Genomic DNA, 27,477 nt, shown 5'->3' on the forward strand with positions numbered 1-27,477 from the left:
CCATCTATTGCTCATCACATTTGAATACAATTTTAGCAGTCGGTGGCGTTCCTAGTGAGTCTTCTGCTTTTTTTGCTTTTTTTTTTTTATTCCAACAGCACATAGTCTCCTTTCCTTTCCCCTTCATCACCCAGTTCCCTCACCTAAAATGGCCGCATGAGACTCTCTTATCATATTGCCCATGCTCACTCAGAATTATGATGTCAAAGGGACGTCACACCCCCTCCACTCGGACTGGACACCCAGCATTTTCCCTGTAGTTACTTCCATATTCCCCGGGCCTGGCTGCTGGGAGCTCGCGCTCAGGTAACTAGGTCTATTTATAGCTCCTCATTACACAGCCTCGCTGCTAACAGCATGCTTAGCCCCTCCCAGTCTGTCTGAGCAGTAGCTGGGCTGGCCACTGTCCATTAGCTTTTGCTGCTCTGCCTTCACTGTTCCATTCATCCTAGTCTAGCACCATATCATGTGTGTGATAAGTGGTTTACTATAGAAGAAGTTTACTATGTTAGAAATTGTCCTAGAAGTGGCCCAGCATGCCCTGGTACATTCTACTGCAAAGTAGCAACTCTGTCCTCCCATTGGAGGTACAGTACAGGCACTTGCACATTTGGTAGACTACAAGGTTAAGTATACCTTAGGGCTGCATAGCCAGGCTGGACAAATTGCTGGTAAAGGATCCGGGGTTCCTTAAAAATTGCAGCAGTCACTTAATAGAGGCAGCCACTCGCTTCCTGTGAGAGGCTCCGATACCTCCGCAGACGGGAATTTGCAGCAGCAAAACGACCCACTCTTGTCTGCACTACAAGTGAAAGTAGCTTGTGCTGCACTCCACACGCTACCAGCAGCGTCATCGCTAACATGGGAAGAGATACCAGGAGTGCATACAATCCCATGGGAGGACTGTGTCAATACCTTTATTGGTGATTGCAAAGTGAAAGTGGTAACGCAGCATCCTCTTTTGTTTACATTCACATTATTCCTCATTTTCCCCAGGCTCCTTATTTGTACAGTACTGTATATCCAGTGCCGGTGCCATTCTTCTTGTCTTACAAATGTTATCAGGCATCAACCTGCTTGCAACCAGCCTGAAGAGAGCAGCCGACCATGGGTTTCACACTGACACATGGCGCATGCACCACCCACTGACATAAGATGCTTGACCCGCCCACTGACATGACGCATGCGCCGCCCATTATTTACTATATCCAGAGTCAACGTCACATAACGGCCAAAAAACTCCTGTTTATTGCCTAAAAAAAGCAGGTGAAATACCAGCGAAACATGTTGCACTGTTTTGTGGCATATATGATAAAATCTACCTGAACTAGACAATTCGTGTCTTTATTGATGAGGTAAGTCCAGCACGGGGCTGAGTGCAGAGCGGTAAAAGGAGGCTCCGGCTGCAGGATAGTCGCAGGAACAAGGGATGGTAAGAGAGGCTGCTTGCAGGGGTGTTTTTTAAGTGATCTAAACACGGGGGGGGGGGGGCTTGGGGGAGGGAGGATTGGGGGGGAGTGACTGACTGGCATGGGGGAGGGGGCTGGCTATCCATAACAGGGGGTGGGGGGAGATATCTGAAGGGGGGGTTGAAATCTGTACTGAAAGACATCTGGGTAACTGGTAGGGGGAAAACTAATAATGGAGCAAATCTGGAAATCCTGTTGGGCTTAACCTAATACTGGGGGCCCATCTCGCTGTAATGGGGAGGGGGCGCTAATCCTGGGGGAACATCTGGCTATAATGGGGGAACGTCAAACCTGGGGACAACTCTGCCTGTATTGAGGGGCACTGATCATGGTACGCATCTGTCTTTCTATACTGGGGTGGTGGAAAATACAGGGAACGCACCTGGCTATACTGGGGGGCTGATACTGGGGACAGATATGGCTATCTATCCTGGGGGGCATAATACTGGTGGAATGGTATTTATATATTGTAGCACTTTTTATTTTTATACTGGAATCGGTAAAATTGAGAAATAATGCATTTTTCATTTGTTTTCCTCTATTTGGCATTAAAATGCATAGAAAACAAAATTTTTCATGAGACAAAATACCCTCCAACAAAAATCTAGTTTGTCCTGGAAAAAAAATGATATCTTTATCATGTAAGTGTCGTGAGTGGAACTAAAGTTATGGCTGATTAATAAGGAACATAGATAAAACTTCAAAACTGCTCTGGCCCATAACGGGAAAACAAGGTCTGGATGTGAAGTGGTCAAAGAGGCACTGTAATGACATACAGGTGAAACTCGAAAAATAAGAATATCGGTCAAAAGTTCCATTATTTTAGTATTCGAATAACTATTATATGAAATAGACTCATTACATGCACAGAGAGATATTTCAAGCCTTTATTTGTTATAATTTTGATGATTATGGCTTACAGCTCATGAGAACCCCACAATCTCAGACCATTAGAATATTGTGAAATTGTTCAATATCCTAGGCTCTGAGGGGTTTATTCACTATCACTATAGCTCCCCTTCCTGCATGCTTAGCGTGCCTTACTAGAGTTGATGTGCCTTATCAGAGTTAACATGCCTTATCAGAGTTAGCGTGCCTTATCAGGGTAGCATAGCGAGCGCTACGAACTTATGCCTGCTAATTGGCAATGACTAGAGCACCACTCGTACTTCTCTGAGCCCCAGCGGGTCCAATCACTTTAAAGAGGAGCTGTCAGCCATACTATCTCAGAAAAAACAACAACACGTAGATAAATACTTGCTCTGCTTACATAATACATGTATTGCACTGTCCATGTTTTGATTGTAGTAATTTTTCTACAGTAAAAAAGGAGAAAATCCTTTTAAGCATTTTCCATTTTAAGTGTGGCTATTTTGAAGCCAATCCTGATGTAATTTCCTCCTTTACTCTCCTCTGCCTGATTGTGTATGCTTTGCCTGCCCTTCACTATAGAAAGTGCATTGTCTCAGCATGAAAAATATTGGCCAATCAGAGAGGAACAGAGGTGTAAAACAGGAGGGAAAGAGGCTTCAGCCAATCAGGCTGCATTAGTTAAGTCTGAGGGGAAAGTAGAGAAGCAAAAAAGGACCACCCAGCATGCCCTGCAACTTCCTTTGCGCGTACCAAATTTTGTGTCTACCAAATAAGAGTCAGGTAAACTGGGGAATAATCATTTATCAACAAGAAAAGTAATAGTGATTTTAACTTTTGGATTGCCTGGTTAGTATCCTTATTACTTGTTTACCAGATAAAAATAAAGAATTGATTATTGATTTTATGCCTGACAGTTAAACCTTAAAGGACTTTTTTTTGCCGCACTTTGATTGGCCCAATAGGTTGCTTGACACTTGACAGGAAGCCTATTGGGCTAATCAAAGTGAGGGGATAATGTCCTTTAACCACTTGCCGACCGCGCACTCATAACGCGCGTCGGCAAAGTGGTAGCTGCAGGACCAGCGACGCAGTATTGCGTCGCCAGCTGCAGGCTAATTAATCAGGAAGCAGCCGCTCGCGTGAGCGGCTGCTTCCTGTCAATTCACGGCGGGGGGCTCCGTGAATAGCCTGGCGGCTCGCAGGCTAAATGTAAACACAAGCGGAAATAATCTGCTTTGTTTACATTGTACGGCGCTGCTGCGCAGCAGCGCCGTAAGGCAGATCGGCGATCCCCGGCCAATCAGCGGCCGGGGATCGCCGCCATGTGACAGGGGACGTCCTGTCACTGGCTGCACAGGACGGATAGCGTCCTGTGCAGCCCCGATCACCGGGGATGACAGGTAGGAGAGGGAGGGGGGGAATTTCGCCGCGGAGGGGGGCTTTGAGGTGCCCCCCCCCCCGCAACATGCCAGCCAAGAGGAGCGATCAGACCCCCCCTGCACACCATCCCCATAGGGGGGAAAAAAGGGGGGCGATCTGATCGCTCTGCGTGCTGCCTGATCTGTGCTGGGGGCTGCAGAGCCCACCCAGCACAGATCACAGAATACTGCGCTGGTCCTTAAGGGGGGGTAAAGGGTGGGTCCTCAAGTGGTTAAAGAGACTCTGAAGCGAGAATAAATCTCGCTTCAGAGCTTATATATAGCAGGAGCATGTGTGCCCCTGCTAAAACACCGGTATCCTGCGGCTGAACGGGGGTCCCTTACCCCCCAAATCCCCCCCCCCCTGCAAAATCTACAACCAACTTAGTCATAGATTTTGCTGCTGCTGGAGGCAGGGCTAACGGCTGCAGCCCTGCCTCGCACGAGTCTATTAGCGGCGGATCTCCGCCTCTCCCCCGCCCCTCTCAGTGAAGGAAGACTAAGAGGGGCAGGTGAGAGGCGGAGATAAGCGCTGACAGACGCGTGTAAGGCAGGGCTGCGGCCATTAGCCCTCCCTCACCAGGAAGAGATCCCCGCAAAGAACGGAGGGGATTTGGGAGGTAAGGGACCCCCGTTCAGCCGTGGGATAGCGGCGTTAGCTGAATATAAGAGCTGAAGTGAGTTTTATTCTCACTTCAGACTCTCTTTAAAGTGATTGGCCCCGCAGGTGCTCTGGGCAGGACGAGTGGAGCTCTTGTCATTGCCAATTAGCAGGCATAAGTTCATAGCACTCGCTATGCTACTCTGATAAGGTATGCTAACACTGATAAGGCACGTTAAGCATTCAGTAAGGGGATCTATAGTGATAGTGAATCAACCCCAAAGTGTCTGACTCTAATCAGCTTATTAATCTAAAACATCTGAAAAGGTGTTCCTATTTCATATATTAGTTTCACCTTTTAAGTTGAATTACTAAAATAAATGGACTTTTGCACAACATTCTCATTTTTGAGTATCACCTGTATAGTACAATGTAGCAGATTATTCAGGATACCCACATTTTTTTTTTACCTTAAAGAGACTTAAAGAGGGCTTGGCTTTTTCCACCTTAACCCGAATAAAGAGCGGCTAGTGTGCCTGCCCAGGATCGCACTAGGTAAATATTTACCTTGCTGCGATTTGGGGGGTGGGTCCTGGAACAGCGATGGAGGAGGACGGTGGATCCAGAGTCTTCCCCCTCCCCAGGTAAGTACCCCCAGGGGCCCTTTTTTTTCCTTACAGATTTTCTTTAATTATGCTGGTTTTAGCATCAGAATCCCTTCCTATATGTTTATATTGCGGTAATATCCAGGTATTTAAAGAATCAAACAGCAGAATCTTTAACAAAATACAGATTATGTATGCTTGATTAAAGTTTAACAATCACACTTACATATTAAAGCAGTTCCAAAGAGTGCATAATAGTGCTTTACAATCCCCCGTTATCTGGATACTGAGTTATAGTACAAATTACCTGCTCTTCTCAGAACTCATATGACATTGCTAAGCTAATAGTGTGCTTACACTGACCCCAACCATGCCAGTAATGTTACCAGATACTAGACAGCCCCATTCATTGTCCAATATTATTATACTTGCAGTCTCCTATGTTACAGTATATTGGTTTGTAACTCCTCCTCCGTGTCATGTTTAGCCTAGAATGATAAAGACAATTAAAGAGGAAGAAGAAGAGACGTATGTGAGGAGTGATCAGCAGTTTATGGAGGAGGGTGACATGATGAGGACAAGTAAAGAGGAAGAAGAAGAGACATATGTGAGGAGTGACCAGCAGTCTATGGAGGAGGGTGACATGATGAGGACAAGTAAAGTGGAAGAAGAAGAGACGTATGTGAGGAGTGATCAGCAGTCCATGGAGGAGGGTGACATGATGAGGACAAGTAAAGTGGAAGAAGAAGAGACGTATGTGAGGAGTGATCAGTGGTCTATGGAGGAGGGTGACATGATGAGGACAAGTAAAGTGGAAGAAGAAGAGACGTATGTGAGGAGTGATCAGCAGTTTATGGAGGAGGGTGACATGATGAGGACAAGTAAAGAGGAAGAAGAAGAGACATATGTGAGGAGTGACCAGCAGTCTATGGAGGAGGGTGACATGATGAGGACAAGTAAAGTGGAAGAAGAGGAGACGTATGTGAGGAGTAGTCAGCAGTCTATGGATGAGGGTGACATGATGAGGACAAGTAAAGTGGAAAAAGAAGAGACGTATGTGAGGAGTGACCAGTGGTCTATGGAGGAGGGTGACATGATGAGGACCATTAAAGATGAACAAGACGCATATGTGAAGAGTGATCAGCAGTCTGTAAAGGAGGGTGACATGATGAGGACAAGTAAAGAGGAAGAAGAGACGTATGTGAGGAGTGATCAGCAGTCTATGGAGGAGGGTGACATGATGAGGACAATTAAAGAGGAAGAAGAAGATACATATGTGAGGAGTGATCAGCAGTCTATGGAGGAGGGTGACATGATGAGGACAAGTAAAGAGGAAGAAGAAGAGACATATGTGAGGAGTGATCAGCAGTCTATGGAGGAGGGTGACAGGATGGGGACAAGTAAAGAGGAGGACACTGTTACAGAGGGCAGAACAGGTGAGTAATCAGCAGTACATATAGAGTAATGTGTATCTGTATTGCTGCTATGACTGTCACTGCTCACAGACTGGCCATATTAGGGGATATGCTAGACATTATTATTCCTGATTGTACAGTGTTTTGGACAGCTTACTAACAATAACCGCACAGAAGACATGGTGGATGGATTTGGATTAGTCTGTTCAGTGGAGAGGGGAGGAGGTGGATGAATGAGAAGCAAGTAGGGGAACAATGTGCTCTGGGGTTTCATCAGATGGATAATCTGTTCCCCGGAATGTGTATGTTCACTAAATTTCCTCCCAAGCTTAAAGAAAAAGAACTTTCTAACTCTTTAAAGTGGACCTGAACTCTTGCACAGGACAGAAGGAAAACCTAGAGAAATGCACCCAGTAGAGCAGCTAATTTGTAAACACAGGATGTTAACCCTATGTCTGCTTCCATGAAAGCAGGAAGTAGACACTACAGATTTATTGCAGGACTTCTGTCAGCTGTAAAAGAGAAATGTTTTTCTTTAAAGGTTATTATGCTGTTGCGTATCTTTTAGAGCAGAGAGTTCAGGTCCGCTTTAATCTTTATGACGTTCTAAATGTAATCTCTCCATCTGGGGAATATAGTTGAAAAGGTCAATCGCCAAAGAAAGTGAAGGGAAGTCAGAAGATATCCAATGTTTCCACACAGCCTGTTGGGTCGCCGGAAGAAGAAAATGCTCAAACTTGGTGATAGAAGGGTGATGACAAGTCCTCTAGTCGGCCAGGACCGTGAAATAGACAGAGGAGCGTGTCTACTGGAGGGTGAATGTCTGCGATTTGTTTAAAGGAAATCTCTCAAGTAGTTGAAAAAAACAGTTTAACTTCCCTACCGGCCCCCTGCAGCTGCTCTGTGCCCACGCCGTCACTAAGAGATCCTACGGACCCCACTTTTGGTTCGGGCTACTGAGTCAGTCAGTGGCCTCTGTGCCTGCGTGGCCCTGGTCTCGTGCATCCTGGATCGTGCTCCTGTCGCCGGGAACGCATACACCGTACAAGAAAATCAGCATACAGGCACAGTGGCCATTGAGTCGCTGGAACCGAGAGCGGGCCGCCACTGGGGACTGGTAGATTGGTTTCTCAAGGTGTGGGTACAGGGAAGCTGTAGGGGTGGGTAGGTGGTAGAAGCCCCAGGTAAGTTTAACTGGCTTTTTTACAATTACTTCAGGTTTCCTTTAAGAATTACACAATTTCTGTACTTGGTGACAAAACCATTTATATTAGGAAGAGGATCTTCACATTTCGGGCATACCTGACTACACACACACGCACGCACACACACACACACACACACACCTCCAGGACAGTGTCATGTTTATTAGGCTCTGCAATGCGGATATAGGCTCTGTGTATCATTTTGAGGATCATTTTTCACTTGGCATGCTTTTCCTGACTGCCAACCCTCCTTCACTAACGACTTTTTTCAGTCACCTTCATTTCCCTAATTATTCACACCCCTGGCAAATTTTGACTTAAAGTTACTTTTACTCAACCAACAAGTCATTTTTTGATGGGAAATGACATAGGTGTCTCCCAAAAGATAAGACAGCATACAGAGGCATTATTGTGTAAAAAATGAAAAAAAAATTCTCAGCTTTTATTTACATTTGAGCAAAAAGTGTCCAGTCCAAAATTATTCATACCTTTCTCAAACTGTCACAGTCTGTGAAAAAATCCAAAGTGCTATACCATTCCATATAGTCCAAGCTGTTCTAAAGCATCTTAATTACCCTGATTAATTGGGAACAGATGTTTTAATCAACTCAACAGGTGAAAAACAGCAGCTCTCTGCAGTTGGATTGTGGACAGTCATGGCTAAGACAAAGGAGCTCAGTGAGGACTCTACGGCTGCTCACAAGTCAGGAAAGGGCTACAAGGCCATTTCTAAATGTTTACAAGTTCCAGTGACTACAGTGCAAATTCTGAACTGTAGAAAATCTCAGAGTACGTGGTCGGAAGCCAAAAGTGACACCTGTTCTGGCCAGGAGGATTGTGAGAAAGGTGAAAAAGAATCCAAGGCTCACCACCAAGGCCATCCTGGTGAATCTGGGCTCTGCTGGCAGCAATGTCTCAAGGCAGACAATCCAATGGACACTGCACACTGCTGGGTTCCACGGATGCAGACCAAGGAGGTCCTTCTCCAGATAAGGTACACAAAAGCTCACTTGGCTTTTGCAAATGCTCATCTGGACAAAGAAGAAGATTCCTGGTCAACAAAAATTGAATTGTTGGGTCACAATGATGTTTCCTTCATTTGGCGTAAAAAAAGAAGCCTTCAACCCAAAGAACACCATTCCCACTGAAATATGGTGGTGGGAACCTAATGCTTTGGGAGTGTTTTTCAGCCAATGGACCAGGGATCCTAATCACAGTAAACAGCACCATGAAAAAAGAGCAATACATGCGGATTCTCAACAACAAACTCAGGCAGTCTGCAGAGAAACTTGGCCTTGGGCAGCGTTGGACATTTCAACATGACAATGACCCAAAATACACAGCAAAAGTGGTGAGGAAATGGTTAGCAGAAAACAACATTAACGTTGTGGAGTGGCCCAATTGAGAATCTGTGGAGGGAGCTAAAGATCAGGGTGATGGCAAGAAGACCCTTCAACTTGAAAGATTTGGAGCTCATTGCTAAAGATGAATGGGCAGAGATACCTGTGGGGACATGCAAAAGGCTGGTCTGCAATTATAGGAAGCTTTTGATTGCTGTAATAGCCAATAAAGGCTTTTCTATTGATTATTGAGAAGGGTACACTTTTTGCTCAAATGTAAATAAAAGCTGAAAATGTCCCGTTAGCCCAAAAGTCTCCAACACCTTAACCACTTGAGGACCATAGGCTTACACTCCCCTAGTGACCAGGCTTTTTTTTAGCAATTATGCTTTAAGGCCTCGCTGCAGGGTCGTACAACTCGGCACACAAGTGATTTCCTCCCCCCCCCTTTTCTGCCCACCAACAGAGCTGTCTGTTGGTGGGCTCTGATCCCTGCTGGGATGTGGGATGTTTATTTTTATAAAAAAAAATGTTTTTAGTACATTGTCACCCTCCCTCCCTGGATTCTTTTTTTTTCCATTTACTACCATTATCTGCCATTACAAATCCCCTCTAACTCCTAAATGGCTTTAGGAAAAAAAACTTAAAATTTGATAGTGTTCCTTTAATGCTCCAGTACCGTGGCATACAGTAGGTACAGAAAAGGATACTGTCAATGAATACTATAATAATAATAATAAACAAATGATGTGTATACTGATTAGTTATATAAATAATTTAATTCCATTTTTTTTATAAAGTAGTACTAAAAATATACATTTTATACAGATTATTAAAACCGCCAGGTGGAATTATTGTCGTAATTATAAAACCGTAGGAATACCCCTTGTTATAATTATTGTTGACATTCTAAAATGTCTGCTAGAACATTCATAACCAAAACATCTTACTTCTCATAATATAGGTTCTGTCAGCTGAACCAAGGACATACTATAAGAAAACTTCCATGCTAAAATTTGTCTTCAAGCGCTTGCTTACAGAATACAGTTATAAATGAATGTACAGGGTGGGCCATTTATATGGATACACCATTTTATGGGAATGGTGAATTTAACAAACAAAACCACCGCTATTGGTCTGACACTAACCCACATTGGATAAATCCCTCCCTCCAAGACTGTTGGAACAAAAAAGAAAATTGATGGTATGGTGTGGTATATGGGGTGTATCCATAGATGATGTGTATCCATATAAATGGCCCACCCTGTATATATATTTATATATACTAGAATTATTGATTAAATATTTAATAATCATTATTTCTCTCTCTATAAGGAGCTATTGATTATATAACCCACCTGTAATACAAAATGGCATCAGCACTTCTTAAAGAGGAACTGTCATGAAAATCTTAAAATTTAAAACGCATACAAATAAGAAGTACATTTCTCCCAGAGTAAAATGAGCTATACATTACTTCTCTCCTATGTTGCTGTCACTTACAGTAGGCAGTAGAAATCTGACATTACCGACGGGTTTTGGGCTAGTCTATCTCTCCATGGGGGATTCTCAGCATGGCCTTTATTCTTTATAAAGACATTCCCTGAAAAAGATTTACATTAAGATGCTGACCAGCCTCCCTGCTTGCTGCACACTATTTTGGCAGTTTGGCGGAGTAACTGCCATTCACAAAGTGCTTTGAAAAATAAAGAAAACCCTGAGAACCCCCCTATGAAAAGATGGGCTAGTCCAAAATCTTTCGGTAATGTCAGATTTCTACTACTTGTAAGTGACAGCAACATAGGAGAAAAGTAATTTATGGCTCATTGTACTCTGGGAGAAATGTACTTCTTATTTGTATGTGTTTTACATTTTAAGATCTTCGTGACAGTTTCTCTTTAAAGGAAACCTAAAGTAATTGAAAAAAAAGCCAGTGTAACTTACCTGTGGCTTCTACTGGCCCCCTGCAGCCGCCCTGTGCCCGCACCGTGACAAACCGACCCCCCCTCCCCCACAGTAACCCACATTCGGTTCCAGCGACTCAATGAGTTGATGGCCACTGCGCCTGTATGCAGATTATCTCGTACAGAGCATGTGCAGGATGCTCCCAGTAACAGGAGTGTGATCAATGATGCGTGCAGCCAGGTACACGTAGTCGCAGTGGACATCAAGTTGCTGAGTCCCCGGAACGGAAAGTGGGTCGCTGTGGGGGACCGGACGATCGGTTTGTCACGGCGCAGGTACAGGGTGGCTGCAGGGGGTGGTAGAAGCCCAGGTAAGTTAAACTGGCTTTTTTCAATTACTTTAGGTTTCCTTTAAGACAATGGTATTGAACGTTCAACTTGTTTATGCGTTCATGTTTTGACTTTCTTTCTGCACTACCAGGAAGTGTTTTTTCCCCTGTTCATTTACGTTCATTGTTATGAATGGACATGGCCTGTGATCAGAGTTATGTCCATTCATTACGGGCACTGCAAATGGTTCCGAGGAGCTTTGCTTCTCTTCCCCAATTGCAAACACGGAAAACCGCCGGGGTGCACAGAGACACAGCCCTACCACCCCATGGGAACTCCCACTCGTCCAGTTTACCTTTAGCTGCGCCTATCTGGACAAAAATTCTCGTCCAGATAGGCTTAAGTGGTTAAAGTGGTATCCTAACATCACAGCTCACACTGAAATTTTGCATAGCCCCCTCAAAACATAACTTAAAACAGCTTTTCCTGCATAAACAAACCTGACAGACATACCAATAACTTTGAGATGGTGCAAATGATATGCTAATTATATGCAAAGCTATGCAGCTGCTGCATTTGGTCCATATCCAATCTGCATAAACTTTGCATCAACTTAGAGTTGATCAAGAGCAGCTCACTGACCATCCCTAATGATAATTGTTCCTCCCCTCAGAATTCTCTAACAGGAAGTGATGATGTTTCTCTATTTGCAGCTCAGAGCCCCGGCATCAGGAACCTCTCAGAGACTCGTCTCTCTGTATCCACAGACTGTACAACGGATGATGATGACGACATTGGACAAGAGTCTCCTGCAGATATCCTGGTTACACCAAATATTACCCCAGACTCCCCTCACCTGTCTAACCCCAAGGGGCCTCATAGCCAGCATAGCTCTCCCCCTGCTGGAGGGTCTTATTCCTGTTCATTGTGTGGGAAATGTTTTGTAAAGAAAGCAGCCTTTCTGACCCATCAGAGATCTCACACTGATGAGAAGCCGTATTCATGTGCTGAGTGTAGGAAATGTTTTAATAAAAAATCACTTCTTGTCACACATGAGAGATCTCACACTAGTGTGAAACCCTTTTCATGTGCTGAGTGTGGGAAATGTTATAAGTATAAGTCACATCTTGTTGCACATGAGCGATGTCACACTGGTGAAAATACCTTTTCATGTGCAGAGTGTGGGAAATGGTTTGCATATAAATCACAGCTTGTCTCACATGAGAGATCTCACACTGGTGAGAAGCCCTTTTCATGTGCTGAATGTGGGAAATGTTTTAGTCTAAAATCACTTCTTGTTGCACATGCAAGATCTCACACTAGTGTGAAACCCTTTTCATGTGCTGAGTGTGGGAAATGTTATAAGTATAAGTCACATCTTGTTGCACATGAGCGATGTCACACAGGTGAAAATACCTTTTCATGTGCAGAGTGTGGGAAATGGTTTGCATTTAAATCACAGCTTATCTTGCATGAGAGTTCTCACACCGGTGTGAAGCCTTTTTCATGTGCTGAGTGTGGGAAATGTTATACACAAAAATCACTTCTTGACACCCATGAGAGATCTCACACAGGTGCAAAACCCTTTTCATGTGGTGAATGTGGGAAAAGTTTTGTGCATAAATCAAATTTAGTCAGACATGAGAGATCACACACTGGTGAGAAGCCCTATTCATGTGCTGAGTGTGGGAACCATTTTTTAGAGAAAGGAAAGCTTGTCAAACATGAGAGATCCCACACTGGTGAGAAGCCCTATTCATGTCCTGAGTGTGGGAAATGTTTTGGACAAAAAGTAATACTTGAACGTCATAAGTGGTGTCACACTGGTGAGAAGCCCTTTTCATGTGCTGAGTGTGGGAAATGTTTTAGGTATACATCACATCTTTCTGCACATGAGAGATCTCACACTGGTGAGAAGCCCTTTTCGTGTTCAGAGTGTGGGAAATGTTTTGTGTATAAATCGCAGCTTGTCATACATGAGAGATCTCACACTGGTGTAAAGCCCTTTTCATGTGCCGAGTGTGGGAAAGGTTTTATTCATAAATCACATCTAACCAGACATGAGATACATCACACTGGGAAAGAGCCCTTTTCATGTGCTGAGTGTGGGAAAAGTTTTGTGCATAAATCAAACTTTGTCAGACATGAGAGATCTCACACTGGTGAGAAGCCGTATTCATGTGCTGAGTGTGGGAAGCGTTTTCTAGAGAAAGGAAAGCTTGTCAAACATGAGAGATCTCACACTGGTGAGAATGCTTAGTTATGTACTGAGTGTGGGAAATGTTTTGTCCATTAATCACTGCTTGTCAGACGTATGCTGAGTGTGGGAAATGTCTTGGCCATAAGTGTTCTTTCCCAATGCTTCTATTATTGCTAAGTGCACATGGAGAGTTTTTACACAGAATCCTGATATTTCTTTCAGGCTACTCAGTGCATTGGCGTGTAAACTGGTAAAGTCCCTGAACTGAGGGGACATGATGGTATAAACATGGGTACATATAGTACTAAGCCTAGTTAGAACTTGCCTGTGAATCACAGGCTGTGATCACTTTTTATTTTTCATATTGTTATTTTTTAAAATGTAAATGAAAATAAGAATGTGATTCCCCAGGGAAATCCTGCATAGCACAGTTATTTACCTACTGTGAGCTGGAGATGTGGGAATATTACACTCCCATTCAGGGCTGTGCAATCTGAGCTATTTTCGGGTACCTGGAGTCGGGAAAAAATGCTCCTAATAAATATAAACTGTAATAAAAAGATAAAATATTATATTTCTCAGATAACAATCTTTATAAATAACTGATATACTGTATACAGTAATAGAAGTGCATAGTTCGCAATCAAGTAATGCAGTCACCGTATTTTTAAAGTCAGATATACATTTCTGATTGTGACTGTATATCTGATGTGTACACAAGAATCGTTTATATATTATATCTCTGCTGTAAGAATAAAGCCTGATGTGTAGTTGTGTTATTAGTACAGATGGTCAGTGAGATGCAAATAATTCTGCGCTGATGCTGGTTTATGCAAATGTATGCACCCACCTGCAGAGGTGTTGTCTATAACCCTAAACCTGGTTCAGATTGTGCATGAAGAATGTGTAATAGAGGAAGAATCCCTTCAATTTCCTGCAGAGTACCTGCACATCACTCTTACATGTACCCACAGTCAGATGGTCTAGGGCCTGATAGATGTTCTTTGTTCCTATCACACTAGGTGCTATGTGGACCAATACAGAATATCAGCTGGCTGCAGTACGGTGAGCTATGCAGAATCTGAGTCGGTAACAGGCTAAGGTCATACACGTTAGATCAGATGGCTGGAGTACAGAGGACTAGGCAGAATCGAAATTGGTAACAGGCTAAGCTCATAAATGTTAAATTAGATGGCTGCAGTACAAAGGGCCATGCAGATTTGGAGTCGATAACAGGTTAAGGTCATACACGTTAGATCAGATGGCTGCAGTACAAAGGACTAGATCACAGACCTGCCCAGAAAAGGAACTGGCCAATCAGCAAAGGTTCCAGCAGAAAAGTGTCAGTTGACCAGTGTGTCAGCTGACACCCGCTAGACCCGCCTCCTCAACCTATAAGAACTGCTCTGGGACAGGTGTGTCCCCCTGAGGAGGCTAGAGGAACGTACATGCTGAGTCACAGCTGCAGGGGTGCTGGGGATGCCGCTGCAGAAATTGGAAGAGGGAGCTTCCTGCAGCAGCCCAGTGCTGCCTGAGCCCTCGCTGGAACCATTAGCAGGTAAGAGCGTCACAGTTCTTGTCTGTACCATCTATGAGTACTCTTACCAAGCACTAGCTTTGATTTCTATTGAACAGCTACTATAAAGCAATACCCTAAGTTTAGTTAAAATGCATCTCTGGTGTACATAACAAAACACAGAGGTACACCAATGCTTAAAACTTAGACTGTCCCCACACATTGTCTGTTTAATCAGCTGGGTTCCGATGCATAGATCTGCCCTCTTGCAGAAAATGGCCTTGATATAAAAAAGGTAGAGGTCTGTCATTTCTTCTCCTTATTCCCCCAAAGGTCTCCCTCCTGAAGAGCCTGAAACACGGAAGGAGGAGACCACTTGAGCAGACTTGGTCTTACCCTGTACCTGTTTTTTCCCTCAGTTATTGATCTGTTGACTTCTATTCACACTTTCTGTTTCTGCTACATCCCACCTTTATCCCTTGTAAGGGATATCTATGATGTACAATTTTAATATTACCCAGTGGTTTTTGTTTTGTGTGTTTTTGTTTTTTTTTGTTTGTTTTTTTTCTTGAATCTTGGCTACTCTAGATTCCTGTAAAGTTTGTTGTAATTATTGCTACTTTTACTTATTTATTTGTAATGTCTGTTAAAATTTCAATAGATACGTATTGATTTATTTATATATATGTATACTGTGTTCCTGTTGTGTGCTGCAGCCCCTCTGTACTTATATATTTCTTATGGAGCTTGGGGACCTCCTGTGCTGCGTGCATGCTTTGCATAGAATTGCATAAAAATTTGGTTTGTGCTGCTCACCCCTTGGTAATTTATTTATAATGTTCCCCTGTGAGCCTGCATGACCACGCCCACCTCTAGCACAGTTAAGCATATAAATTAGTGCATTGCACATGTTCAGAGAGTTCGTTTGGTAGCTAGGTGAAGGGTGAGGTGTTTTTAATTTCCTTTTTTTCCCATCTAGTTGACATTTTAGGGTTTTTGGTTTAGTTCCCACTAGACTGCTTATAAAAACTGGCATTTTGCATGGTAGAGTAGGACTCACCAGATTGGGGACACTTTGGCGCAGTTGGTGAGCTTAAGCGCGTTAAAGCGTAACCAAGAGCCCCTGTATCTGTTTTCCTGTTGTGTGCTGCAGCCCCTCTGTGTATATATATATATATATAGAGAGAGAGAGAGAGAGAGAGAGAGAGAGAGAGAGAGAGAGAGAGAGAGAGAGAGAGAGAGAGAGAGAGAGAGAGAGAGAGAGAGAGAGAGAGAGAGAGAGAGAGGTAGAGGCCTTTTTCTGTATGGCGGCAGTGCTACATGCTGGAACCTAGCTAATATGGGGCTCCATTGAATCCTATTCTAGACAACATGCTGGGGCATCCGTTGGCAATTAACAGGCCAGGATAGCTAACAGGGCAGAGTGTCCGCTTTCTGACTCTGCACCACCCCTTCCCTCTGCCCCTCTGCTGAGCAGACACATCACCCTGGCAACAGCTAAGAGTCGCTTCAGCAAAAAAGGCAGAGAGTACCACATGGCCAGCAATGAATCAAATTGCTGATGACCAGAGATGAGCTATCTTGTACTGCTCTCTGCAGTGATAATAAAGGTTTTTACAAACAGAGAATGATCGGAAATGCTTTCAAATGTTCTTTTCTGTAACCAAGTACACTTACTGAACTTTTAGATTTAGCAGTCTAATCCCACTTTAATGGCAGCAGAAAGGGTTATCAGAGGTGCCCAAAAAGAATAAAATACTTAAAAACTTAAAGTTACATTAGTTATGTTAATTAAAATAGGTTATATAATCTCTTACCCACCCTGTTTTAAAAGAACAGGCAAATGTTTGATTTCATGAGGGCAGCCATCTTTTTGGTTGAAAGGAGGTGACAGGGAGCCTGAAACACAGTTCCAACTGTCCTGTGTGCTGATCACCCCTCCCAGTGGTTAGGCAATGTGAATAACAACATAGGAAATCCCATCATGCTTTGCACAGCATCAGGGTAAAAAAGCCCGGGCAGTTTTCTTTGATGGGCAGAGCTCAGCTAAAAATGCAGCTAAAAATGATGCTTTGGTAAGAAAAACAAAGTTCTGATGCTGTGAAACTGTTAAAGAAACCCCAAGCCTTTTCAGTTCTGCTGAGTAGATTTTTAGTCCGGAGGTTCACTTTAACAACACGTTTCTCAGGTATCACCCTATTTCTCTGGTCATATCAGCAATAGTGACACAGTGACTGGGGGATAACAGGCACAATCACTCACTGAGGTGGGGCGACCCATTCCCCGTATGCTATAAAGGTGGTGGCTGCGATAACAGGCACAAGTGCTCACTGAGGCAGGGCAGCCCATTCCCCGTATGCTATAAAGGTGGTGGCTGAGATAACAGGCACAAGTGCTCACTGAGGCAGGGCAGCCCATCCTCCGTATGCTATAAAGGTGGGGGCTGAGATAACAGGCACAAGTGCTCACTGAGGCAGGGCAGCCCATCCTCCGTATGCTATAAAGGTGGGGGCTGAGATAACAGGCACAAGTGCTCACTGAGGCAGGGCAGCCCATCCCCCGTATGCTATAAAGGTGGGGGCTGAGATAACATGCACAAGTGCTCACTGAGGCAGGGCGGCCCATCCCCCGTATGCTATAAAGGTGGTGGCTGGGATAACAGGCACAAGTGCTTCATGAGGAAGGGCAGCACATCCCACGTGCACAATAAAGGCAGTGGCTGGGATAACAGGCATAAGCGCTCACTGAGGCAGGGCGGCCCATCCCCCGTATGCTGTAAAAGTGGTGGGTGGGATAACAGATACAAGCGCTCACTGAGGCAGGGCAGCCCATTCCCCGTATGCTATAAAGGTGGTGGCTGGGATAACAGGCACAAACGCTCACTGAGGCAGGGCAGCCCATTCCCCGTATGCTATAAAGGTGGTGGCTGGGATAACAGGCACAGGTGCTCACTAAGGCAGGGCAGCCCATCCCCCGTATGCTGTAAATGTGGTGACATATATTGGCAACCAGGAAAGTGGGAGTATTATTCCTCTTGTGCACCTTTGGTGTTTTCTGACCATCTTCACTATTGGTTCCCAGTTTTCTTTGTGTCTTTCTGGTCCTACTTTTCCAGGTACCTTCCAACTACAAGCTCCTGTCATTAAAGCTACTAATAAAGTTATTCCTCTGGATAATGTGCTGAATATCAGCTGTATATTGTTCCCACAGTGTGACGTGTTTTGTTCCTCTGCATGTAATATAAGATGTACTATTACCTGCATCACTCAGATTTACTGTAATAAATAAAGTGTATTATTGTAATTAATGAAAATTAGACCATTGTAAGCTCAGTGTTAGTAGCCAGAGAGCACTCTGTAACATTGATATAAACCAATAAAATAAAGCTAATGTGGGATATGATTGGTCTATTTTTAACCTGCATAATACTGCAGCAATTTGGACAGACACAGGCTTGTTCCCCATCCCAACAGGGCGACTTCCCTTCACCTCCATCCACTTCACTAGATTCTGCCACAAAAAAAACAGATGCCATTGATGACCTTCACACTACCCGGACTGCGGAGCTGAGTCACAGGAACCGGAATGTATGGCCACACTGTGATGGGCGACACTGCAGGGGGATTGGGTGCTGCCCTTGTGTAGGTATAGAGTATAGAGATGTACCGAACGGTTCCAGGTGAACTTTGGGGGTTCGCGTTTGCCTGCACCAGGCGAACTTTTGCGGAAGTTCGATTTGCCCCATAATGCACTATGAGGGTCAACTTTGACCCTCTGCATCACAGTCAGCAGGCACATTGTAGCCATTCAGGCTACACTAAGCCCTGGAGCCCCACCCCCCCCTTATATAAGGCAGGCTGCAGCGGCCATTAGCCTCACTCGTGTGCCTGCTAGAGACAGACTAGGGACAGCTGCTGCAGACTTGTTCTTCTAGGGACAGATTAGTTAGGTTCTTGGCTGCTTAGCTTGCTCCTAGCTGATTGTTATTGCTTTTATAGCACCCCTCAATAGCTCTTTTCAGAGCTCATCCTGTACTTTTTTTTTTTCTGTGTGTCAAACTGACACTTTAGTTGCACGCACAGCCTTGCTAATTGATAGTGTGTTTGTGCCACTGCCAGCAGCCCAGCACATTCAGTGACTACCTTTGTGTGTGACAGGGAGCTGCACATTGTACTGCCCAGTACTGCATATACCCAGTACCTGTTGTGTTTACTTAACCCACCTCATCACTGCATATACATAGCTTTGTGTTGAGTGAACCCACCTCACTGCATCTAAGTACCTTTACTGTTCAGTGAACCCGGCTCACTGCATCTAACTATCTGTTGTGTTGAGTGAACCCACCTAACTTCATCTAAGTACCTTTACTGTTCAGTGAACCCAGCTCAATGCACCCAGCTCAATGCATCTTACTACCTGTTGTGTTCAGTGAACCCAGCTCACTGCATCTAAGTACCTTTATTGTTCAGTGAACCCAGCTCTCTGCATCCAACTACCTGTTGTGTTGAGTGAACCCACCTCACTGCATCTAAGTACCTTTACTGTTCAGTGAACCCAGCTCACTGCATCTTACTACCTGTTGTGTTCAGTGAACCCAGCTCACTGCATCTAAGTACCTTTATTGTTCAGTGAACCCACCTCACTGCATCTAAGTACCTTTACTGTTCCACCCCGAGCTGGACTCGTGATAACCGCTAAGGAGGTTAATGTTAATCCTGAAATTGGAACATTCCCCATAGTTTGTTCTGTTAGAGGATTATTGTGTAGAGTTAATATTAGATCACCTGCATCAGCCAGTATCGTACAGAAGAACTGTAACAACATATAGTAGAATGCAGGAAATTACCCAGGATACACTTTTATGGTTATTCTCTTAGTTTCAGCATCAGAAACCCTTCCTATAGCTATTATTATTATTATTTATTTATAAAGCGCCAACATATTCCGTAGCGCTGTACAATGTAAGAAAACAAATAAGGGATACATAATGATACAGACAATGATATACATCAAATATGAACACTGATACAAAATACAGCACTGCTGATTACAATTTGATTTAACATGATGACTAAAATGTATAAATGTCTAACAGTGTGCAAGCAATTAAATTAATAACAGTCCATGACACAAAAGGATGAGAGCCCTGCCCTTGCGAGCTTACAATCTAAAGGAAATGGGGTGGAAACAAGAGGTGGGGATGTATACAGTATATGTACAGGCAGTGCGCAAATTAGGTTATTTAGTGGGTGCATGGCCTAATCTAGAGAATATGCTTGTCGGAAAAGGTGGGTTTTGAGGGAGCGTTTAAAAATTTCAAAGGTGGGAGAGTGGCGAATGTGTTGTGGAAGGGCATTCCAGAGGCGGGGTGAAGCACGTGAGAAGTCTTGTACACATGAATGTGAGGAGGTAATATGCAGCCCCAACCTGCCACTGAGGCGTGTCCTAGGCTGTTTATTATGCACAATGCTCCCTCCCCCCTCCCCCCTGAATAATCTGGGAGACCTTGTTTTTGTACTGGCTTTAGAAATATCAGTAAATGAATATTCTGCAGAGATCACCTGCCAGTACAAAAGATGTTCCTGCCGGTTATAAATTTCAGAAAGTAAATCACAAGAGGAAAGATTTTACAATGGGTGATCACTTGAGTAAATCATTTTTAAACAGATATTGCAAACCTTTTATTCATTATGTTATTTTGGTTTCTGTCCCTCTTTAACCTCCCTGGCGGTACGCAGTTTATGAGGCTGTGTCTGCGGGAGGGATTTTTGGAATTAAACTTGTTTTAAAGCTTGTAGCTAGCACTAGGCTAGCTACCTGTGTCCCCCAAGTCCCCCAACACCTATCTGATCCCACCGATCACTGCCGGCAAGATTTACCCAGCCGCGATCCCGCAAGAGCTGCAGCTTCACCATTTAGCTTAAGCTGTCGCTATGGCGACGATCGGACATGACGTCATGCGCAGTCCCGATCCTCCCCATAGCGAAGCCTGTAGCTGATTGGGAGGCTGCACCATCGCGGGATCCCTGGGGGGTATGTATTGCGGGGGCGATCGGTGGGGACCGGAGGCACTTGGGGGGCATAGTTAGCTAGCCAAGTGCTAGCTGACGAATATACAACAGATTTTATTGAAAAAAATCTTCCCGGGACCATGCGATCCCCTATGGCGGCTAGCCCAACACTGTGTTGGGCTTGCCACCAGGGAGGTTAGCCTCTTTATTTATCTCATCCATAAGAGGAAATGACATACAGCTTTCCTTTAAAGGAATACTGTAGGGGGGTCGGGGGAAAATAAGTTAAACTTAACCGGGGCTTCTAGTGGTCCCCCGCAGACATCCTGTGCCCACGCAGCCGCTCACCAATGCTCCGGCCCCGCCTCCGGTTCACTTCTGGAATTTCAGACTTTAAAGTCTGAAAACCACGATGCCTGCATGGCTATGTCCTCGCTCCCACTGTTGTCACCAGGAGCGTACTGTGCAGTCGCAGACCATACTGGGCCGGCGCAGTATGTTCCTGGTGACATCAGCAGGAGCGAGGACACAGCAACGCAGGCGCAGTGGTTTTCAGACTTTAAAGTCTGAAATTCCAGAAGTGAACAGCAGGCGGGGCCGGAGCATCAGTAAGTGGCTGCGTGGGCACAGGATGTCTGCGGAGGACCACTAGAAGCCCGGGGTAAGTTCAACACTTTTTCCTCCGACACCTTACAGTATTCATTTAAGTGTTTATAGAAGGTCTTTTTCTGTTCATTATCTTTTGGAGGACCCTCCTTTTCCTCCTCTTCCCAGTCTATAGCTTGTTTCTCTGCAGTGACATAGGGTTCCTCAAGGCAAAGTAGAATCCTACTTCCCCTTCATTTACTGACTCGATCTGCTCCTGCTGGGATGTAGAAGGGGTAGGCTCAATGGTGGCCATTTGCGGAATGTTTGCTATGTATTCTGCCATGGATTCTTGAACCGCTTTTTTATGAGCTCCAGGACCTCTACAGGTTGCTGTTGCTCGCTGGACATCAAAGCACCTTCAGCACACTAGCTTTCCAGTCAAGGCTGTCCTGCCACATGCCCAACAATGCCTAGGCAAATGTTAATGATGGTCATGATGATAATCTATGGGAGATCTACTTCTTGACCGCTCATGATAGCGCGATCTATGTGATCGAAATCTTCGGCTATCTTTCAGAACGTTGTGATTCCTCAAGATGTCTCAGGGGGCTGCCAGGAGACCAAAGTGTCCTTTTAGCTGACAGATGACTTACAAAATATGTCAAGTGAAATAGGCAAAAAAAAAAATGAAGCAATCGGCATCCCAGTCCAAAAGCCACAGGAACTGTAAGCTATGGACGCTATTCTTTATGCTCAGCATGGCAGTTTCTAGGCTAAATTGCACCCAGGGTGAGGGCGTAAAATTTTTTTGCCCACTCCCCCCCCCCCCCAACCCCTGTGGACTCGCAAACCCTTACTCTTTAGGGACAGTCACACAGCCATAGGTCACAAGTAGATCTGCCTACTTATCAGTGACCAGCCACTCATCCAGGAGGAAGAAGGGACCAGGAAAACACACAGACGAAGAGAGCCCAGCAAGCTGACTCCTCCATGGGCTCTACACACTGACAGCCTGCAGTACCGCTACAGGACACCAGGTGTCATCACGCGGTGGTGACGTGATGAAGACTTTACGTCTGACTCAGGCAGCCTAGGAGGAGTCAAGGAAGGTGATTGTGATGGTAATCTTCTATTTGGCTGCACCGCGCGTCACCAGCTCCCTAGCAGTTATGTCCTTCTGCCTGTGCTCCTTTTTTCTACTTTGTGGTCTGCGCCCAGGGTGGTCGCCCTGCCCAAGAAATGACCCTGATGCTCAGTCTCTTTAAATATGCTGCTGCACCTTTTACGCTGCTGCACCTTTTACAGAGTGTCCCTGGCAGCTTGCGCACACTTCTGTAGTGCACCCAGAAGTGATCTAATGGCGTCAAACCACCAGTTAGGTGAGCTGACTCCTCCTCCCAGATAGTGCATGGAACGCACTAGAGGCCAGTCTGTTTCCACTTCTCAGGGCGGAAACAGGAACAAACCACTGCTGCCTAATGCTCTCCGCATGCTTGGAACGCACTCAGAGCCATCATGTGACCTGCGCCGCACGCTGGCGATTAGACAGAAGAGAACGCCAGATGGACACCTCACAAAAAAAGGTGGCATTTAGCCCCCCACTGAGTGGAGATTAAGAACAGGCCCCCAAGACCAGCAGAATGGTGGCCTGGCCTGCCACTAGAGAATAAAGATGGTATGAACCTCGAATCTTTTGTTCGCGAACCGCGAATGCAAACTTGCTAAAAAGTTTGGGAACCGGTGAACTTGGTGAACCGCAATAGACTTCAATTTGTTAGGCAAACTTCAAAAACTACAAACACTGTTTCTGGCCGCAAAAGTGATGAAAAAGATGTTTCAATGGGTCTAACACCAGAAGGGGGGCATGGCGGAGTAGGATACACGCCAAAAGTCCCAGGGACAATTACAGATTTGACGCACATCAGGGTTATAATCCCTAAAGGGCAGAAATCACATTGCATTGCTAAGTTGGAGGCCTAAAGTGCTTTAAAACATCTTGCGTGTGTATACATTGACCATGTAGTGTAAGTAGTTTAATGCTTCACACTGACAGACCAAACTCACTGTGTAACGCACCGCAAACAGCTGTTTGTGTAGTGATGGCCATGCTGGACTGGTGCACACGATGGTTAGAGGGCAGGTGATGACGGTTTTTAAGCCCATATGGTCAGGCTGAGGTAGATGACACCACTTACATAGTTACATAGTTACTTTGGTTGAAAAAAGACATACGTCCATCGAGTTCAACCAGTACAAAGTACAACTCCAGCCTGCTCCCTCACATATCCCTGTTGATCATAAAATCCCTGGATTAACATCATTGGCATTACCTAGTAATTGTAGCCATGGATGTCATTCAACGCAAGGAAAGCATCTAAGCCCCCTTTAAATGCAGGTATAGAGTTTGCCACTTGCCACTTGCCTTTCAACTTCACGGTACAGTTTGGGTATCACCTTTTTAGAAGAATAATTGGGGCCTGGTATCTTCCACTGCGGTGTCCCAATCACCACAAATTTTCGGAAGGCCTCAGAGTCCACCAGCTGGTATGGTAACAGCTGGCGAGCTAACAGTTCCGCCAAGCCAACTGTCAGACGCCGGGCAAGGGGGTGACTGGCAGAAATTGCCTTCTTCTGCTCAAAGATTTCGTTAATGGACACCTGGCTGCTGTGGGCAGATGAGCAGGAACCGCTTAATTTGAGAGGCAGAGTGGAGGAGGGTGGTTGTGAAGGTGCAAGGGATAAAGCGGCTGAAGATGCTGCACCTGAAGGAGGAAGAGGAGGCGGAGGGTGGCTTTGCGTTTGTGTGCTGCTTTTCCTCAGGTGGTCATCCCATTGCTGCTTGTGCTTTCTCATCATGTGCCTTCGTAAGGAAGTTGTCCCTACGTGGGTCTTGGTCTTTCCACGACTCAATTTTTGGTGGCAGAGAGTACAGATGGCATCACTGTCATCTGAGGCAGACACACAAAAAATTTCCACACCATTGAGCCCTGGGATGATGGCACTTTGGTGGTGGTGGCAGCAGCTGGCCTTGAAGATATGTCACGGTTCCGTGCGGAAGCTTAGGAAGATGAGGTGTTCTGTGTTAAATAGTCAACTATGTTCTGACAATCTTGGGGTTTGATGGCATGTACCTTCTGAATACTATACTTTGGTCAAGGGCCGCACCACCTCGAACAGACCTGCCGGCTTGCCTGCCTCTTGCTCTGCCTCCGCCTGTTGTTTTGTTCATTTTGGGGGGCATGAAGTGAAATGTATGCACTGATTGGACTAATACAGTGTGCAGTCACACAGATGCAGTGAAAGGTGTGCACTGACTGGTATAATACAATGTGCAGTCACAGATTCAGTGAGAACTCTTTCGAGGCCCTGCTGTATAATGATGAGATGAATACACTTGAAATACTTTCATGAGAATCTGTTATTGAGGGCAAGTCTGCCATTCATTTAACTGTGTGTGATAAATTGTGTGGTATACACTGACTGGTATAATACAATGTGCAGTCACAGAGATGCAGTGAAAGGTATGCAGTGACTAGTTGTATACTACAATGTTCAGTCACACAGATGCAGTGAAAGGTATGCAGTGACTGGTGGTGGTATAATACAATGTGCAGTCACACTGATGCAGTGTCAGTGAAAGGTATGCACTGACTGCTGGTATAATACAATGTGCAGTCACACAGATGCAGTGAAAGGTATGCACTGACTGCTGGTATAATACAATGTGCAGTCACACAGATGCAGTGCCAGTTAGAGGTATACACTGACTGCTGGTATAATACAGTGCTCAGTGTACAATGTTCAGTCACACAGATGCAGTGAAAGGTATGCAGTGACTGGTGGTGGTATAATACAATGTGCAGTCACACAGATGCAGTGCCAGTGAAAGGTATGCACTGACTGCTGGTATAATACAATGTGCAGTCACACAGATGCAGTGAAAGGTATGTACTGACTGCTGGTATAATACAATGTGCAGTCACACAGATGCAGTGCCAATTAGAGGTATGCACTGACTGCTGGTATAATACAGTGTGCGGTCACACAGATGCAGTGAAAAGTATGCAGTGACTGGTGGTGGTATAATACAATGTGCAGTCACACAGATGCAGTGAAAGGTATGCAGTGACTGGTGATGGTATAATACAATGTGCAGTCACACAGATGCAGTGAAAGGTATGCACTGACTGGTAGTAGTATAATACAATGTGCAGTCACACAGATGCAGTGAAAGGTATGCACTGACTGGTATATAAAACAGTGTGCAGTCACCAGGGATGCTCTATACTTCACATTCGGATTAAATTCGAATAGGGTTATTCGAATTTCATCCTACTAATTACAGCAGCTGTGCGGGTGGCCCGAGGGGGGGTTAATCTTACCCACCACATGTAAACCCGTCTATTACTTATCACAGTTTAATACAATTTTAGCAGTCAGTGGGGTCTCTAGTGAGTACTTTGCTTTTTTACTCTTTTAATTTTAACACCACATAGTTTCCTTTCATCACCCAGTTCCCTCACCTAAGATTGCCGCATCAGCTTCTCTTATCATACTGCCCATGTACACTCAGAACGATTACATCACAGGCATGCCACACCCCCTCCACCCGCACTGGACAGCATCTTCCTCAATAGCTACTTCCGCATTGCGCAGGCCTGCCTGCTAAGAGCTCGCGCCAGTGTTGCCAACCGTCCGTAAATTTACTGATTGTCAGTAAATATAGAGTTAAATTCTGGTGCTCGTAAAATCCGTAAGTGTTTTGGCTGCGTCCGTAAAAGTACGCTGGCTCCGTGCACGGCATTGTGCACATGTGCACTGGGCTGATTTCTTGGCTAATTTGCTGGAGGCGGGCTGTTTCCATGCTGCTCTGGTTCAAACTATGACGCGAGCCAGTGTTGCCAACCGTCAGTAAATTTACTGACAGTCAGTAAAAAAAGTCAACAAATCTGGGCTGTCAGTAAAGTCCATGAAACATTTTTTGGTGTCAGTAAAAAAAACTCTCTCTCTTTCCCAGAAGATCACAGCACTTACTGCTGATCAGTTCACGTATCACTCTGGAATGTACACTGCTCTAGCTAAAGGTGGCCATACATCTATAGACTTGGCAGCCGATCAACCATCAGATAAGACAATTATTATTGATATTATAAAAATCGGTGCCACCAAGAGCATGCCTAGTTTACAATCAAACCAATTTCGGGCTGAAATTGGTTGCATGTATCGATCGCATGTAACAATCAGATATGCTGGTAAATCTCAGGTTGGCATGCTCAATAAGGCGTGCAGTGGTAAGGGCTGCGATAATCGAGAAAAAATGTGACGGAAACCCCCAGTTGCATCCCCCAAATGTAAATATATCAAAGTCCGCCCCGCCTCCAGATGCCATGCATAGATACTTCACCTGTCCGGTGTCCGCCACTGCACTCTTCTTCCACATTCGGGTACATGGTTGCCGGTGCATTGCATGTAGGGTGCATGTGTGATATCTTTCATTTAATTTCAATAATAGTAAATGTCAGTAAAAAAAAGTGTTCTGTTTTTTGTGCTTTGTCAGTAAGAATGTTTCCTTTCCATTTCCATGGCAGCCTTACTACGGGGTTAATCCTGCCCCTTAACCCCTACAGGACCTGTCTGTATAAATTTGTAGCCCTTCCCCCTCTCAGGTGCTTTTTTTCTTCGTCCTACCTACAGGACTGTCATCTAACTTATACTTTGTTTTTTTTTGTTTTTTGTTTTTTCTTCTGAGCGTTTTTTATTTTTGCCTACCTTGCTGTATTCGTAATGCAGCATCCATGCAGCCAGCCTAAGCTGCGTGAAGCCCCGCTGTTTGAGCTTAAACAGCTCTAGGCGGTGGAGTCCCCCTCTTTCTGGCCTGATCTTTCTGGGGGTGGTCTTCTTGGAGCGGAGTGCGCTGTAAACCGGCGCGAAGCGAGCGGGCGGCAGAGAAGGCCGGCGTGCGCTCCACCTTGGAGCGCAGGAAGCCTCCGTGTATTCAACTT

The 27,477-nt window shown here is 44.9% G+C and overlaps 1 pseudogene; it reads left to right on the plus strand.

Annotated features, from left to right (window-relative positions):
* The first annotated feature begins 235 nt into the window (after positions 1-235).
* The window catches only part of LOC137535331 (zinc finger protein 850-like), a 58,753-nt pseudogene continuing 31,511 nt past the window's right edge, over positions 236-27,477 (plus strand).

The sequence above is a fragment of the Hyperolius riggenbachi genome, chromosome 10 (assembly GCF_040937935.1).
Source record: "Hyperolius riggenbachi isolate aHypRig1 chromosome 10, aHypRig1.pri, whole genome shotgun sequence".
NCBI lineage: Eukaryota > Metazoa > Chordata > Amphibia > Anura > Hyperoliidae > Hyperolius > Hyperolius riggenbachi.